Source organism: Amphibalanus amphitrite, unplaced genomic scaffold (genome assembly GCF_019059575.1).
Source record: "Amphibalanus amphitrite isolate SeventyFive unplaced genomic scaffold, NRLGWU_Aamphi_draft 001314F_arrow, whole genome shotgun sequence".
Classification (NCBI taxonomy): Eukaryota; Metazoa; Arthropoda; class Thecostraca; order Balanomorpha; family Balanidae; genus Amphibalanus; species Amphibalanus amphitrite.
Window position 1 is genome coordinate 130,758 of NW_024882807.1, and position 11,249 is coordinate 142,006.

An 11,249-nucleotide genomic window follows, 5' to 3' on the forward strand; every position below is an offset into this window, starting at 1 on the left:
GTGTCTTTCGAGGCCTGCGTCCATGGAGACCTCCTCTGTGCAAAACTCGCTCGATGGTGGACCGTGACACCTTCGTTCCTGCCTCGTCAAGTTCTTTACAAAGGGCCTTGGTTGTGGTCCGAGGATTCTTGCTGACCTCTCGGCAGATCTTCCTCGCAAGCTTACTGGACACCTTGCGTTTCCTGCCACGCCCACTGAGGTTTTTTACAGTGCCGAACCGTTTGTACTTCTGAATTACACTCTGAACGGTTGCCACAGGAACATTGTACTGCTTAGCAATGGCCTTGTAACCCATTCCCTCACTGTGGGCTTGCACAAGGCGTTGTCGAAGGTCTTCACTAAGTTCTTTTTTCTTCCCCATTATGGTCTAGAAGTTATAGAAACTGAATTATTTTAATCTACTTGCTAGACCGCGGTCCTCAAACGCACGCACATAACTGACTACCCATGACCTATCGCTACCATGAGCCGGGCCAGCCGACCTCCAGTGACTGCCCGAGGGCAGACCGTTCGCCCGAGGGCCTGTCGCGTTTACCCATCCGTGACAAAGTGACCGAAATTCGAGCCGCAAGCCCGAGTGACCTGACAGTTTTTCATCACTGGCTATACGCATCTGGAAAGCAGTAACTCACTATCATTTTTCCATTATTTTGAAATCAGAAAAGATATTGACGACATCGAACCATCTGGAAATAATTATACGATAAAGATTACAAGATCAGCACATTGACAGGATGTAAACAAAAATGGGATCGACAATAAAAGTGCATTTTTGCTTAGGTAGTGGCGGGGTATGAATAATTCTGAACACGTGTAAAATACAATATTTAACTTTATCTGTTGCTACGCAAATGAGGTTCAGTCAACTCATGTGTGGATTTATATGCAATAACAAGAAGGCAAAATATATGCAGGAAGTACAGTCATAATTCTTTTCAAAAACAAATAATCTCACAATCAATGTTATTTTGCTTGGGGTATGAATAATTTTGAGGACAACTGTAGGTACACCTCCTTACCGGGTGACTGAGAATTTGTAGAACCAGCCTTGTCCAGGGTGTACAGCTTTGCGGGTTATTTATATCTTAGTGTCAGGTGAACTCACTAAAGAGCCGGGGATGCCGACAACAGTACGCTGGATACACTTGCCCAAAATCGCGGTAGCTAGCTTCACCAGGGCTGGTAAAAAGCGCCGATTCGCTGATAATATCGGAGCCAGAAAAATATCTGTACAAGCGATTTAGGGAGCCAGAAATAAGCGTTTCAACGCAAGTATGCATGTGCAGGATAACTGCTAAGTTTTGTTTCATATTTTCATTTTATTTCTACGACAAACCTCAAAATACAAGATGCCTGAGCACAAATATTAAATTAGTAGCAGCATTCAATTTCACAATGAGATCTTATGCGCAATGTTTGTCTACAAAGTACAAAGCTGGTAGCCTATTCAGAATAACTGTAAACGCTTACCGCGAACAGCGTCAGCATTCATCAGTCGAAGAGCCATCAGTCGATTTCCAGCTTTAACACTACGGAGAATAGGGCTCCGTAACTTTTATCAGTTGATGAGGACCTAGTGTTGAGGGAACGGGGAGCCACGGAGCCAAGCACGGAGCCTTCTACCATTGGCGGTTCACTGTATTACCGACTAGTTTAGAACACAAATAATGATATTCAAATGTCAAGTCTCGTGCAGGGTTGCGGCACAGGCAAACTGTGTACATTTCATGGTATGTTGGTTGTTGTTGGGTTGGGTTTGAAGTTGCTCCTCTTCTGAGTTCTGTAAAGTACATCTCATAGCAATATCATAGACCACCTACCTTAATATTTTAAGCTGTGGAGCTAGACATGGCACTTGTTTTTATTTTGAAGGTGCATACGGATACCTATTACCTAACTGAAGTGGCTAACGATACTCACATTTATTTGCCAACCAACCCAGTATGGTTAGCACTTAGCATATTTGTTACTAAATTAAATTAAATTTTGAATATCAAGATATGTTCCTCTTCTGCATGTTTTTCATTTTCTTTGGTACGTCATACTCAAAATATGCTTATTTAAGCAATCCTGATTTATATTTCAGGCATTTTGTAACTAAAATTAATATTAGACTTATAATGCCTTTGTGTTTCAGTTCTCAGCTTAGGACATCATCAATCATGTGTATCTCAGATGACGCAGACAATGACCAGCCTGCGGAAGATCTATGCTAGTGGGCGAGATGATGAAATTTCTTCTGTTGGTGAGTCAGTATTATATTTTTTGTCAAACAACATTCATTGCCTTACAAGCATATGCCTTACATTTCTGTCACCAACCAGCTTAAACAAAAGTAGAAGAAATTATATTCCTACATTCTTTTGCTGTGTTCGACATCAGCCAATGTCCCAAAATCAGGATACATCAGTGAGCTATAAGTAAAACTAAAATAGTTACTGATGATGTTTAAGCCAAGGTGTTCCTGAAAAAGGACGTTGTTCACTGCACTTTCAAGCCTTTTCTGTTACGAGTGTTAGGAGCCACTTTTCATGGCCCAAAATTTGGTCAGAGCCACCAAAACCATTTTTACCAGCCCTGAGCTTCACTTTAGCGGGTCAATGTATTACACGCATGCAAACTTAATACGTTTTTTATGTGAATAGTTTGGACAGAATTTAATTGGTAGCAAAAACAGTCAAATGGCATGCCTCGTGTGGCGCAGTTAGGGTTTGACGCCCTTCCAGGGTGTTATGAAGTAGCACATACAGCGAAATAATACCAGACCACCACGAAATGTCAAGAATTCGAAACGACAGAACGAGCGGTCATAAACATCAACTGGAACGAAACGGGCATGGTCGTTTTTTTTCTATTTTCCGGGCTACACTGAGGTAAAAAAATATGGTATAAAAACGGTCGCAGAGCCGCGATTTTGGCAGCATCGTGTTCGCCTCGCTCAGACGCGTCGAATGATATACTTTTTGTTCGGGTCAGGTCAACTCAGGGTGTTGACCTCAGGTCAAAGTCAGGTCAGCACCCCCAGGTCACGAAGCTGGTCGAAAGGGGTCATGTCGCACATCATTCGCTTTGGCAGGTCTTGCCTGAGTCCATTGGAGGCTTTCCCGACTCGCTAGCTCAATTTGATCAAGAGTTATTGACGAAAAACTAATATGACCTTGATGACGTCATACATGACGTCACGCAAGGTCAACATTGCAAAAGTGACGTATCTAACCTTGCAAGGAGTGCATCAAATCACGATTCTGTGTGCTCGAGATAGTTGGAGATCGTTTTTGGCGCCAGAATAGCAGTTTTCATTTTTCCCCATTGACTTATACCTATTGTTTATTTATTTATTTATACATACAACAACATCCACAAGCATCGTGGCTTTTCAGTTGAGGTGATAATGAGGTGATTAGTAAAATACTATGGCAAGGATACGGATAGGATACGGGACGTTGTGATAGGATTGTGCAGGACTGCGAGTGCAGCTGCTGCCCAGTTGGCGCTGCGCACATCTGCAGCCTGGCAAGAAGGAAGTATGAGGATATCACCGGGTCCCTAAGAAATGAAAACTTGAAAGAAAAGCTGATGAGTGCATGACTTCATGGATCGTGGTTGTAGTCGAGTTTCGTAAAAGTTCACCGATTTGTAAATCTTGCTTCCGTTCAAAAGTTCTCTCATTTTTTGATAGCGTCTTGGACACTGAGGTCACGAAAATGGCCTGACCTCATATGACCTTTAGGAAAAATCCGAGATATACAATAACTCGCGTAAAAAGCGGCCGATCGCGACGAAACTTTCAGTACCCTCGCGTTAATCAATTTTACACCTACCCTGAAATTTGTCATGACCCTGACCCTAATGACCTTTGACCTGTGACCTACTTTTCGAGACCATGTTTGGCCGGAATCGCTATTCGGCGTATGTCGGCTCGCATTAGCCGCGCGTTTGCAGTCTTTTCGTAGTTTTAAGCGTTCAAACATGGGATCATGGGATGTGATGTTGCTCCCATGCATTAGGATGGGTGTCAAGGTCACTGGAAGGTCAGGTCAGGTCATTGACCTTTGATGACCTCGGTTCACTTTTTTGAGTTTATATGTTTCTAGGCCAGTTTTTGGAGCTGAATTCGAATTCAGCAACCATATGAACATTTACGAAGTAGTTTTAGCACCTTCGTAACATGTTACGAAGCTGTCAGATGCGGTTGCCACCTATTACGAATACCCTTACTGGTTGACCTGACCTGACCTGACCCGACCTGGCCTAAATGCATGAAGACATCATCTGTGATCAACATTAACCCTCGCCCTGGCAGGGGGGGGGGGGGTCGATGCGACACCCCCCTAAGGTTTTTCGAAGATAGCGTAAAAACGGCGGCGCGCAGCGCCGCCAAATTTGGCACAGCCTATGGGGCAACCTTTTTACATATGACCTGAAAATTTCAGGTCCGGGTGACCTTGGGTCAGGTCACCAGGTCAGAAAAACCGGTACAAGGTCATGGTCAAATTTCAATTTTCTTTTTCCACCTGTCCAACTCACAGTTTTGCACTGATTTCCTTCAAACTTTCAGGATGTGCTAAGTTCACCGAGTTGTATAACATATAGTTCGGGTTTTTTGAGGTCACTGACCTGAGGTCAGTTAGAGGTCATTACGTCGTAATGTTAAGCCTATGGGAAAATACTAAATTCGGAAAATACTGGAGATATCCGCTTCGTTCTATCATTTTTGTGCTTTGAAACCACAGTACTTAACAGCAGGTCACTTGGTGCTTCTTTGTTTGGTGTACTTATCCATGGGTCAGGTCAAATGAGGTCAACTGAGGTCAAATGACGTTTTTGCCAATAACTTGGCACATAATGACGCTAGAGCTTAAAAAATGGTATCATTGTGTTCCTGGTGATCAGCCGAATCGAATGATATGCGATATGATGCAATTTGGTTAACTTAAACTTAATTTATTAATTTAAGTTTACTTAAAATTTAAGAAAAACTTTAAGTACACTTAACCAAGCTAAAAAGTATATCATTCGACGCGCCTTGACGTGCTGAGTTCACTGGTGCTTTTCATTTTGCTCTATCTTAATTAGATCAAAAGTTATAAGCGAAAAACTTTTGACCTGTTTTTAGCGAAATTTTTGCATTTATACCCCCCAAAACCCCCCTAAATATTGACCTAGAGCAACCAAATTTGTACAGGAGCGAGAACTCCAGGGGGCCCACCTACCTACCAAATTTGGTGTTTCTAGGTGCCATAGGAGCCAATCGCGAGGGGGGGTCGCATCGACCCCCCCTGCCAGGCCGTGTTATGAAAAATGCCCTGCCAGGGCGAGGGTTAACATGATATTCGTGATTAGCACCTCGAAAAACCTCATACCAGCCACGCTTTACGACTTTCTAACAGGTCCCGTTTTCCCCGACTTTTGGGTCATTGACCTGACCTGGAAGGTCAACCGATGACCTAGGACCTTAAAATTGGTCATCACCGGCTTCCTCTCGTCACGGGCAACATGCTCGTTTTTTTCTGCGAAGCTCTAGCTTGATCAGGGGCGAAACGGCAAGGGGGGTCCAACGGACCCCCCCCCCCATACGTTCGCGGCTGGAAAAAACACTAATACGGGCGAGGGTTAACCCGCGCCCCAGTGGCGGTCTCAGCCAACTTCGCCCTAGTGAGGGGGGGCATATGTTACCACCCACCTCTAACTCAAAAACTAAGAGGGCTAGAAAGACGCGGTAAAAAGCAGTCGATAGCTCTCAATGCGTACGTTTGAAAGTATTTCAGTCATTTTTCACCTTAGAGCAATATTGGGGTCACCAGAGGTCATCAAAGGTCAAAATTTGCCAATTGTAATTATATTTTTCAGAAAACATGCCGCTATCTCAGGAACTATGGTAGCTAGAATAACGCAGGGAAAAGCAATCGATAGCTTTTGAACTCTTCTTTTGAAAAGGTCATTATCAATATTGACCTCAGGTCAACGGTTTAGCCTCCAGAGGGCAAAAAGTCCAAAAATAGCTGTTTTTACGAAAATTGTTTTTCGACAATAACTTTCGACTACAAAAAGCCACGACATTTCTATTGCCAGAATCGTGTTCCTCTCGCCGAGACGCGTCGAATGAATTATAATTTGACCTTGAAAGGTCAAGTTGAAAATTTGACCTCAGGTCAAGGTCATGACCTTACCGGAAAAGGTCATGTTGCATATCAGTCGATGCGTCTCAACAAGGCAAACACAATGAGACCATCCCCAGCGTTCTATCTCTTTCCAATCGCGAGTTATTGGCAAAAACCTGTTTGTAGCCTCAAGTGACCTCGGATGACCTGTCTAGAGGCTATCAGCAAAAATGACACCTAGGTCATCACGAGTGGACTAAATCATTGTGATTCTGAAATATTTGGACTGTTCCGATGCGTACACACGGATCTAGAGGCATTTTCATTTTTCTCCATTGACTTGTAATGGAAAGGTTTCGCCACTGACCTGACCTTAGGTCACGGATATAAAAAATCCGAGATATACAAATTGTAGGCGCCTATAACAGCATGCAATCCACCAAGTTTGAAACCTTTCTGACAAACACTGCAGGCTGGACATGATTGCAAACTTTTTTTAGGCTTGGTCAGTTAACTTGACCTGGTGACCTGACCTGACATGACCTGGGGTCAAAAATTTCACACATTGTCCAAAATTGATGTACCAAAAGCTACCCCAAGCGGCGCGGCGCTACGCGCCGCGGTTTTTTATTCACACGCAAAAAACGCGACAGGGTGGTAACATATGCCCCCCCCCCCACTGGGGCGAAGGTTAAATGGCTATAACGACTGTACGTACATAAAATGTTCAACTGTTCAATAACAGTGTGAATGGCTATTTATACCATAAGCCTTCTCTCTCTCAACCGGGGTACCTACCTCAGACAGCTCCATAGTCCATATCCATTCCAAAACCCATTCCCATACCCATTCCAAAACCAATTCCAAAACCCATTCCCATGCCCATTCCAAAACCCATTCCTATAACCATTCCAAAACATACACCTGCTCAGGCTCCGCGGCTCCCGCTCTGACCGTTAGGTACTAACATATCCCATGCCGTGCTTGCAAGCCATGTCCTACCTTCACAGCGAGACCGAGCTAATCAATGGCGCTGCGCGTCACCGTGTTTTGTAACAACATTCACGTATATAAAGCCTGGCCGGGGTAGTCCGGCGTCCAGTGTTCGCCACGGGCCCCAAAATCCCCAGCCCAGCCCGGCCCGGGCCCATGGGTTCAGAGCCCGGCCCAGCCCGTAGCCCGCTCTTGGCAAATATTCCAAGCCCAGCCCGGCCCGGCCCGTCAAAAATAGCAATCTAGTTATTGTCTTAGTCTATTGCTATAATAAGCATGATTGATTACACTATTTTGAGAACAATTCAAATTGCATGAATATTAACATGGCAATCATGACTCCCTTCTTTTCAATGAATATAATCATTCCAAGCACCTATGGCACAAATTTTAACAGTAACAGCAAGCACCTCAGTCAATTAGGTCATGATTACACACCTATAAAAAGTTTACATGATTATATTAACTACATTCTATGAGTAAAGTTATCTTGCAAGCTGATGTGTGTGAACATTATCATTCATAATTGGTGACTCTAATGCATACTTGAAGGAAGTATTTGCCACATACTCTATACTTCCCAGCACTTACCAGCAGAAAAAAAGCTTGACTTATGGGAATTGATGAATCTGTCTGGGATTGACCTTGCTGTTAAATTCACTCCATAGATGCTGCAATATCAAAAGCCTGAGAAAGCATACAAAATAGATGACACTAACTTTAGCACTGTCTTTCAAAAAAAAAAAGAGAAAATCCATTCATTTATCAGCAAAACTGATCTTATCTATTTTCAATTCATGCCCACGTGTCAACCGAATCTCTGTGGACAACTATCTGCTACTTTCCTTGCTATTTTATGTTAGGCTCTTTTCAAGATATGGATATCGCTAGCAGCGTAAGCAGAAAACATGGTAAGCTTGAAATTTCATTGGGTACTTTTGCGACTTTTACGCATCATCATTATCAATTGAAAATGAGCGAACACTTCTTGATTGTCGCAGCTGCGGCAGGTAGCGATTTTGACCAATTGTATAATAAAACATATATGATCAAGTTTTTGTTTTGTTTTTCGTTCGAGTTTTCAGACTTCGTGATTTAGGTTTTATCTTTTATTTGTTTAATTTTGTTTTTCACCTTGATACTTACTTAAAAAACGTATTTATTTGATATACTGTTGCGTATACTACCTAGATGCCGCCACATAATCATAGCGCCGCCGCCATGATTGCAAATTTTGTTGAGAAGGGGCTGGTTTGTTGTGATTTATTTTGACAAATTTATGGACATTTAAAGAAGCTTTCATCGCGAAATACTCTGTAGAGTTCCTCGTTACTTACAGTGTGTTTTATGAGTATCCTTTCTGTTCGTTAAAAAGCCGTCGGTGAAGGAAAAAAGACTGTGTTGGAATTGTCTCACTATCGCCATATATAAGTGTTAAACTTAATGTAGCCCTGTAGCCCATCATTGTTGAGTGGCTTCTTAGTTTTTGGAGTTGTAGTGCTAAGTAAGTTATTCTGATGACTACATTTTAACTTTTATTACAAACTAATGATGCTAGAGATTCTCTGATCTTTTTGGTTGCGGAATTTTTATGAAAACCCTCCTATGTGTGACATGATGTGATATTGGATAATTCTCAAGATTCCCAAAATTCAATATCAAGTAGGTTTTCTTTCACATTGCTTAAATTTGGTTTAGTTTTTGTATTTTCCCTGTGGGTTTTGTTTGCATCAGTTTCCAAATTTTCTTAAATTGACATTAGTCACAAAACCCATAGTGCACAAAGCTCTTGGCCCGGCCCGTCCATAGCCCGTTAACTAATGATATTTGGGGGCCCGGCCCAGCCCGTAGCCCAGCCCGGCCCATGGCCCGTTGGGCTGGCCCGGCCCGTGGCGAACACTGCCGGCGTCTGTTAGCCCACGTTTTGCCGAGGAGAAGACGGTGGTAGAGGGCTGAGAGCAAGGTTTTGAGAGCAGCTTCGGAGAGAGTTTGAGAGCTGCTTTGGAGAGATTTTGAGAGCTGCTTCGGGAAGAGCTGGGAACAGACAAGGTGCCGTGAACATTTCAAAGTAAGCATCTGACTGAAGGGCTAAATAGCTTACTCAATATCGCTGTTATCATGATCATGATCTTGATCTCGAATCTTGAAGATCTTTTTATTTGATCGGATAGGTATCTGAGGTCTTACGGAGACATATCTCTTACACCTATATGGCTCAGAATATCCGTTCCCTCTGACCAAGAAGATCTGTTATATTAATATCTGTCTGAGAAGACCTGTTGAATCTAATTCAAGATCTGCCCTTTGTGGATCTGTCTTATCTCGCTCAAGATCGCTCATATCTGACTCAAGATCTGGTATATCTAACTGAATATCTGTTATATCTGGCGGAAGATTCATCATATCTGGGCAATTCACAATTTCACATCACAATCACAATTTCGGCATGTCTGACTGAGAATACCTGTCATAGTTAGGTGGCTGAAAATCCACCATCCTCTTGTTTCCCGCCACCTCCCTCCCTCTCTCTCCCTCTCTCTCTCTCTCTCCCTCTCTCTCTCACACACTCTCTCTCTCCCTCTCTCTCTCCCCTCAGCCATGCTCCCCTTATCTGTCCTTCTCCTGCCTGTTCTCTCCTTGTCCTTCTCCTCCTGTTTCGTCTATCTCTCCCACACCATAACCCACGCCTCGAACCCTCTTTTGGCCGTAGAAGACACCTCCATCACCCAGTGTGCGGTCTACTGCCGCAGCACTGAGGGCTGTATAAAGTGGAGCCACGACCCGAACACCCGTCTGTGCCAGTTGTGGCCGCTACACTCCGACGAAAACCCTCTGGCTTCAGCGGCGGAAGCTCTTTATCAGCCACCACTCCCTGAGGGGTTTATCATGAGTGACGATCCAACGATTGCCTACAAACAGCGGTCCTTCAGCATCATCGGTGGCAACGACTCCATCATCTCCAGCTGCCAGGCGTACGACCCGGAGTCCTTCCCAGCCTTCCCCCAGACTCTCCAGCAGGTTCAGTACATCAAGACGCACGTCACTGGCTCCTACTACTTCGTCGGCATCTGGGATGAAGAGACTGAGGGCGTCTTCAAGGACATGACCACTGGGGAGATCGTGGACCTGCCGCCCTCCTGGTGGTGGAATGGAGTTGTCGACACGTCCACCGCCTACAACTGTATGACGTTGTACTCCAGCGGGCTGTACGCGGTGGGCTGCGGGACCTCGCAGAACGGTCACATCTGTCAGTACAATGTGGCAGAGAACGGCAGGAGGCCCAGCGCCTAGGAACGAACGAGTGCTCGGAGACAAACGCTATACTCTGTTCCGTTTCAAGCTTGTAGCCGAAGTGCTGTGCTGAAAGCAGTGCGTGATTTCTGCATATACAGCTCTTACATTTTAATTAACCCGCGCCCTGGTGGGGTCTGTTTATAACGCGACCTGGTGGGGGGGGGGGGGGCTATTTTTTGCCCCCCCCCCTCGTATCTCCGAAACTACTGGACGGATCCGCAAAATTCAAACGGCGTTCGAAAGGCCTATCAAATTTGTCGAAGGAAACCAAATTTCACTGACCTCGGGGTCACCGATGACGTCACAGGTCAGGTCAAAGATGAAATGTTTCACCGTTCGCGGGTCATCTAGGGAATGCGCTATAACACCGAAGAAAACGCATTTTGTCGAGAATCAGCGATAGGGCGTCAGTTGCCTAGTACATATATTGCTATAAGAGGTCACTGACATTACCAGGTCAGGTCACAGGTCAGGTCACCAAGGGTCACAGGTTCACATGAACCTAACTTTAGGTACTAAGGTTGTGCGATGCATGTTTTATGGCCAATTTTTCATTTCCAACTCAATGGTGTTGGTTATAAGACTATCAGGTACGGCTTAGGTCACTTTCTGGTGGAGGTCAGGTCAAGGTCAGGTCAAAAAAGGTCAAATTTCAAAGTTGATATTTTTGCATAAAATGGGTATTGATTCGATGCAGTTCGTCACGGGGAGTCTAATGGTGGTCTTTGTTTTGCGCTACGAGGTCTAGAATTGCTAAAAATTGAGTTTGAAAATTTGACGTCATCAATTTTGAACAGTTTTTTCGCTGTAACTTGGCCAAAAAAAGAGGTATCGATCTCAAATTTGGTATGTAGATAGAAG